We start from the raw sequence: 6,354 nt of genomic DNA, 5'->3' as shown, positions 1-6,354 counted from the left end.
TTCTTATAGTCAAGTTGTGCCACAAATTTCTCTTCTCCCCAATTCTATTCAAAACCTCCTCATTAGTTATGTGATCTACACATCTAATCTTCAGCGTTCTTCTGTAGCACCACATTTCGAAAGCTTCTGTTCTCTTCTTGTCTAAACTATTTATCGTCCACGTTTCACTTTCATACATGACTACACTCCATACAAATACTTTCAGAAACGACTTCCTGACACTTAAATCTATACTCGATGTTTACAAATTTTTCTTGTTCAGAAACGCTCTCCTTGCCATTGCCAGTCTATATTTTATATCCTCTCTACTTCGACCATCATCAGTTATTTTGCTACTTTAAGTGTCTCATTTCCTAGTCTAATTCCCTCAGCATCACCCGATTTAATTCGACTACAGTCCATTATCCTCGTTTTGCTTATGTTGACGCTCATCTTATATCATCCTTTCAAGACACTGTCCATTCGGTTCAACTGCTCTTTCAAGTCCTTTCCTGTCTCTGACAGAATTACAATATCATCGGCGAACGTCAAAGTGTTTATTTCTTCTCCATGGATTTTAATTCCTTCTCCGAATTTTTCTTTTGTTTCCTTTACTGCTTGCTCAACATACAAATTGAATAACATCGGGGAGAGGCTACAACCCTATCTCACTCCCTTCCCACCACTGCTTCTGCTATGAAGTCCAAATTAAAGAACAAGATCCGACGAAAATAACGGGAAAGAAGAAGTCGAAGGAATAGAAGAGAGTTTGAAACTTCCTGGTATATTAAAACTGTGTGCCGGACCGAGACCCGAACTCAGCACGTTTACCTTTCGTGGGCAAGTGCTCTCATTCTAGAAGAGAGTCTAAATAATCGAATAAATGTAAGTCAACGTCTACATAATGACTTAACAAGTTACAGGTGTGGGCCAGAAGCATGGTTTATTGTGACGATGGAACGGTAGTCACATTTTTTGTCATTTCTTCTAACAAAAAAGTTAAGTTTATAACTCAAGTTACTCCATTTTTTTAATTCATTACACTGTCAAAATCGTAATAAATGTGTTCTTATACATAAAACTTCTATTCTTATCGTAATCCAACACACACGCACACGTTTTGATGCAAAAAGCATCGACAGAACCTCTAAGAAGAGGTCTCCACAGAGTCCCCCTATCATTTCAAAAATTCAGAACTTGGAAAGTATTAGAGATAGAGAGACATGGTTTGTTGTAAAGCGTTTAGCAGCCCTCAAAGTTTTCTTGTGTATGTCCTTTGTTGCAGATTTGACTTGAGTGCAGCAGATCAGGAGAAGGTGTAATGTATGATATGATATGTAGAATCCAAATCTGTGACAACGGTACTGCAGAATTATCTTCGCCTGTATGGGAGGGCCCCACCGGCACATAAAGGATGACGAGATGGTGATGTGGTCCAAAAGCCTCAAAGAATCAGGCAGCGTCAAAGACCTTCCTCGAAGTGAACGTCTCCTGTGTCTCAAGCACTTGTTGAAAGAGAGCCAGCTGCATTTTAACGCAACCCCCACAAGTGTTTTCGTCTGCATCATGCGAATGGCTGGAAGCAAAACCATCTGTGCCTAAAGTGTTACACACGCGGTTATGTTTTTTTTGCGTTCAAATTGCAAACGGCCCAATCATTGGAGGGAAGCGATCGTCCTGTGCGGTTTATATTGTTCCATGCTTGTCTTCATATTGCTGAGATGACTTTCTGAAAAAGTGCCTTTGTACAGACGAAGCAACGTTCCACATTCCTTGACATGTGACTTGCCACAACATTAGGATTTGGGGCTATGAAAGCCCACACAACACAAGGGAACACATCCGTAACAGTCAGAAACTCAATGTTTGGTGCGGCCTAATGCACGATAGGGTGATGGGCGCTCATTTCTCCGCAGAGAAAACCAGAAATGTAAATGTTTACGTGGGAATGCTCAAACAGTTCACGCTAACACAGATGGAAGAGCTGCAGGAATCCACCATCCCCCAATGTTGTGGGTTTTGAGTTCGAACCTGTGAGGTGTGCTGAATACACATTTCTTGAGATGTGGATGGGTCGTGAAGATCCCACATGACGGGCCTGCGCTCTCCCGATGTCACGCCATTTTTTGTGGTTGTGTCACGGACCGCTTGTACACAACACCAGTCTATGACATTGCTACCCTTCCACGAATCGATGTAGCAATAATACATACCGATGCTGCAATGAAGTACAGAACTCTAATATTGCCCTGTGATCTATGACGACGAATGCGGCACACATTGAAATTCTAGCGTAAGACAAAAAAAACTTTGAAGCCTGCTAAACGTTTTGCAGTAAGCCACGATGCTCTATCTCCACTAGACCACTTTATGCTCTGGGCAGCTACAGTTGTGGAAATGCATCTTGATGAATGAAGAATCGCTGTAGCTGTTTAATGATCCTCTATAAAAACGATCTGTTTCGGAGTTTATAGTTGCGTCCTCAGGTATAAAAATGGGTAGGAAAAATGGGGAAAATATAACAAATGATATGATCTATACCTAAGTTAAACATGCATCCAGTAAATAACAGACAAAAGAGCTCACAATCAATTCATATAAGACTCAGACCGAGATTAAACGGACGACCCAACATTCTCATTCAAATCAAAATAAAACATCTGTCGTAAGAACGGTAGTCAGGTAATAAAATTAGCAGAACGATGGTGAGGGAGCCTACAATGAAAGCCAAGGTAACTAATAGGGTCTAAAAATCAAACTTTGAAAATGTGGAAGTAAAATTAAGGTGATTAACAAGAGGGAAATTTGATGAGATAAACTCACCGTTGGGAGAGCAACATAAAGCGGGATAGACTCGTGTGGCAGTTGCATACGGTGCTATGCAGACAGTAAAACAGCTCAGACAACAATACAATAAAATAGGAAACCTCAAATATAAAAACAGAGCATTTATATTGTTTATTATATGTTTCCCCATTATTTCTGCTCGTAGCTATACCCGTTGATGCAGCTATAAGCTGCGAGACAGGTCGTTTTGAAGAAGGGTCATTTAACAGCTGTTGCGGTTCTTCATTTGTCAAACCCATCTCTGTTAGTTTCAGAGTTACGATTATTTGAAATGATAGCTGGACTTTGTGTACACGCTCTATTACCAACTACGAACTCAGCTTGAGTTGATCCTGAGACGGCGGGCTTACCTTAATCGACTACTGGGCAATGCCTCTACACCCCTTTTAGCGAACCAATTCGCTACGGAAATACTCATAGATGGAAATTAAGGCTAAAATTAAGCCGTGCACACGGTCGGAGAGCAGACAGGAGAAAAAGAGAGTAAAGCGACACTAATCGGTTGAGTTGGGTTCTGACCTCTGGGCGCTGCCACCGGTTGGACGGGTCCGGAGGCGCTTTCCCACAGAAATGCGCAACCGATACTGCCGTGCAACAGACACCGGGTCCCGGGGGCTTATGAGATCCCCCTGCGGAGCCACTATCGCTTACAGCTCGCAGCGGACTCCCGCCAGCTCGGATGTTTCCAGCTGCGCAATGAGAGCACGCAGCCCATGACCTCTTCCAAGCAGCTTGTTGCCCAGTCCTCTACAAGCGACTCGAGATTTAAGGTAATTTGTGAAGCGGGACGTCACATACAAGCAGTGTTCAATAATTAACGAGATTTTTTGGGAAAGAGTTTCATTTATTCGTCCACATCATCAATCCCTTCAAAATAGTCCCCAAGTGATGCAACAAAGTTAGGGCAGACTTCTTTCCAACGCCTGTAACAGTTCAAATAGATTTTAGCTCTCTCAACGATGCAATTCTAACCTCATCTATATTTATAAGATGGCCGTTTATGGTTTCTCTTATTTAAGGAAAAGGAAAGACGTCACATGGGCCATGTCTGACAAATACGAAGGATGAGACTTCATTGTAATATTGTTTTTGGCCAGAACTTCAGGAGCAGGAAACGAAGTGTGAGCAAATACAGGGTGAGAATTATTGAACTATATGAAATAAAATTGACATAACTTCCCAACCTTGCGTTAGGACGTTGAAACTGCACGGTTGGCCGTGGGGCACGGTACGAAGACCCCTTTCACTTGGATGGGTTCGTCAATAAGCAAAATTGGTGCATTTGGGGGCTGAGAATCAGCATTTCGCGATCGAGAAGTCTCTTCACCCTCAACGGGTGAATGCGTGGCGTGCAATTACCAATCATGGAATAATCGCAGCGATATTCCTTGATGGCACGGTGAGAGCAGACCGGAGTTTGTGGTAAGCCTCATCTCATCTTCAGTCTTGAAGAGACGGGTTTGCCCCATAATAATTCCCTACCTAAAACAGTGACAGCAAAGGTACTATGGAAGTAGTGAAATTAACAGACGTGGGGAGTGGAGAAAACGTCACTATTATAGCTTGCTGTAGTGATAGTGCCGTTTCTATTCCTCCCTTCGCTATCTTCAGTGGTGTCCGATTTAGAGATGTGTACAAACATCCCCTACCAGTGGATTCAGAAACCACCATTTCTGATTCCGGGTACATGAACGAAGATTTTTTTCTGAGGTGACTCTAACACTTTCAGAAGAACTGCTCACCTGGACAGTGTCTTCTAATTTTGGATGGCCTTATCTCTCATTGTTGTGTCTAGTGTCTGGAATATTGGCGTGAGAATGGCGTAGCCATGCTTCGCCTTCCACCTCACAGCACAAATGCCCTTCAGTCTTTGGACAGATCAGTATTCAATCAGCCGAAAGTTTTCTACCATCACGCTGCAACAAATTACATGCATTCGACACCAGGAGGTGCAATAAAAAATTTTAACATCGCAGAACTGTTTTTCACAGTTTTATATAAAGCTGCCACGTTTGGAAATGATGTTAAAGGATTTAAACGCCCTGGATCGTTCCCTTTAAATCCGTTAGTTATCTCCAAAGAAAAATTTCTTCCCTCAGTTCATTTCCAGGCAGTTATTTGCAATGTACCCAGTGCCCCCTTTCGGAGATTCCTCAATGTTCCCAGCTGCGACCTGAGTCCCCTTCGCCAAGACTCCCTTCCTCCGTTCATCACAAGATTTCTTCTTTCAATGCACCCAAAGGAGGTCAAAAAAGGTAGGAACAGAACCAAGGCATTCAACCTCATACATGAACCACGAAACGACGAAGTCCAAATGTAGACTAAAAACCGAGAAGGAAAGAAAATGTAATGCAAGTAAAAAACATCGTCGGCAACTGAGTGAGTCGGATGATGACTTACAGCCAATTACAACTGAAGATGATCATGAGAACACTCCCTGTGGCTTTGGCAGTCTGCAATATTATCGTCAGAATCGGTCAAGAAGGAGACAGCATACAGTGCCAGCAAGGTGCTACAAGGTATCACGAAGAGTGCGTGAGTATTGAAGGACGACAAATATTTACTTGTTTTAAATGCTTGTGATTTGGACACTGAAATATACTGGGTGGAGAAGCCCCGTGACTGGTGGGAATAGCCCTACCATTTTGATCTAATGTGATTTCTGTCTTCTTCAGATGGTTAATTAATATTTTATTCTTGTCAACGAATTTCCACCTTTTATACAGTGGAATGCATTCGCAATGAAACTCCCGTATTGTATCACACTGACTGCTTTTTTTAAAACGTTTCATGTCATATTATATACGGCTTACAGTTGAAATGAGATGAATAGTTCGTCTGTACTCTAAGTTTGGTACTTGGGAACTGGTAGGCAGTATGTTTTGTACAGCGCAAGTGGCAACACAGTGGGAGCCAAATATGCCTTCCATCGGTGTATTGGTGGCGGACCAGAGAATTCTACAAGCTCTTACACGTCAACTTATTTATGTGTGGCTGTGAGGGAGGTGCCAACGGTCTTGCCGCAGTGATAACAACGGTTCCCGTCAGATCACCGAAGTTAAGCGCTGTCGGGCTGGGCTAGCACTTGGATGGGTGACCATCCGGCCTGCTGAATGCTGTTGGCAAGCGGGGTGCACTCAGCCCTTGTGAGGCAAACTGAGGAGCTAGTTGATTGAGAAGTAGCGGCTCCGGTCCCGGAAACTGACATATGGCTGGGAGAGTGGTGTGCTGACTACATGCCCCTGCATACCCCTATCCAGTGAACCTATTGTCTGAGGATGACATGGCGGCCGGTCGGTACCGTTGGGCCATCATGACCTGTTTAGTTTAGTTTTTAGTGAGGGAGGTAGGATCGATCATCTGCCAAGCTATAACAAGTTTGTGTGACCTTCTATGCTGATGAACCAAAGGATTTAGATCAACTGCTTAACAGCGAATTGATCCATCTTTGCAATGCCATGTAGCTGCGACTGTATATGGATTCAACAAGTCCTTGATAGGTTCCCAGAGATAGGTGGCACCGGACGT

At 43.2% G+C, this 6,354-nt stretch overlaps 1 pseudogene; it reads left to right on the top strand.

Annotated features, from left to right (window-relative positions):
• Nucleotides 1-5,833: 5,833 nt before the first annotated feature.
• LOC124617399 lies at nt 5,834-5,951 on the top strand (annotated as a pseudogene).
• The last annotated feature ends 403 nt before the right edge of the window (nt 5,952-6,354 follow it).

The sequence above is a fragment of the Schistocerca americana genome, chromosome 5, assembly GCF_021461395.2.
Source record: "Schistocerca americana isolate TAMUIC-IGC-003095 chromosome 5, iqSchAmer2.1, whole genome shotgun sequence".
Lineage (NCBI taxonomy): Eukaryota > Metazoa > Arthropoda > Insecta > Orthoptera > Acrididae > Schistocerca > Schistocerca americana.
Note: the sequence above shows the minus strand (reverse complement) of the source record. Positions and strands in the feature narration are given on the sequence as shown.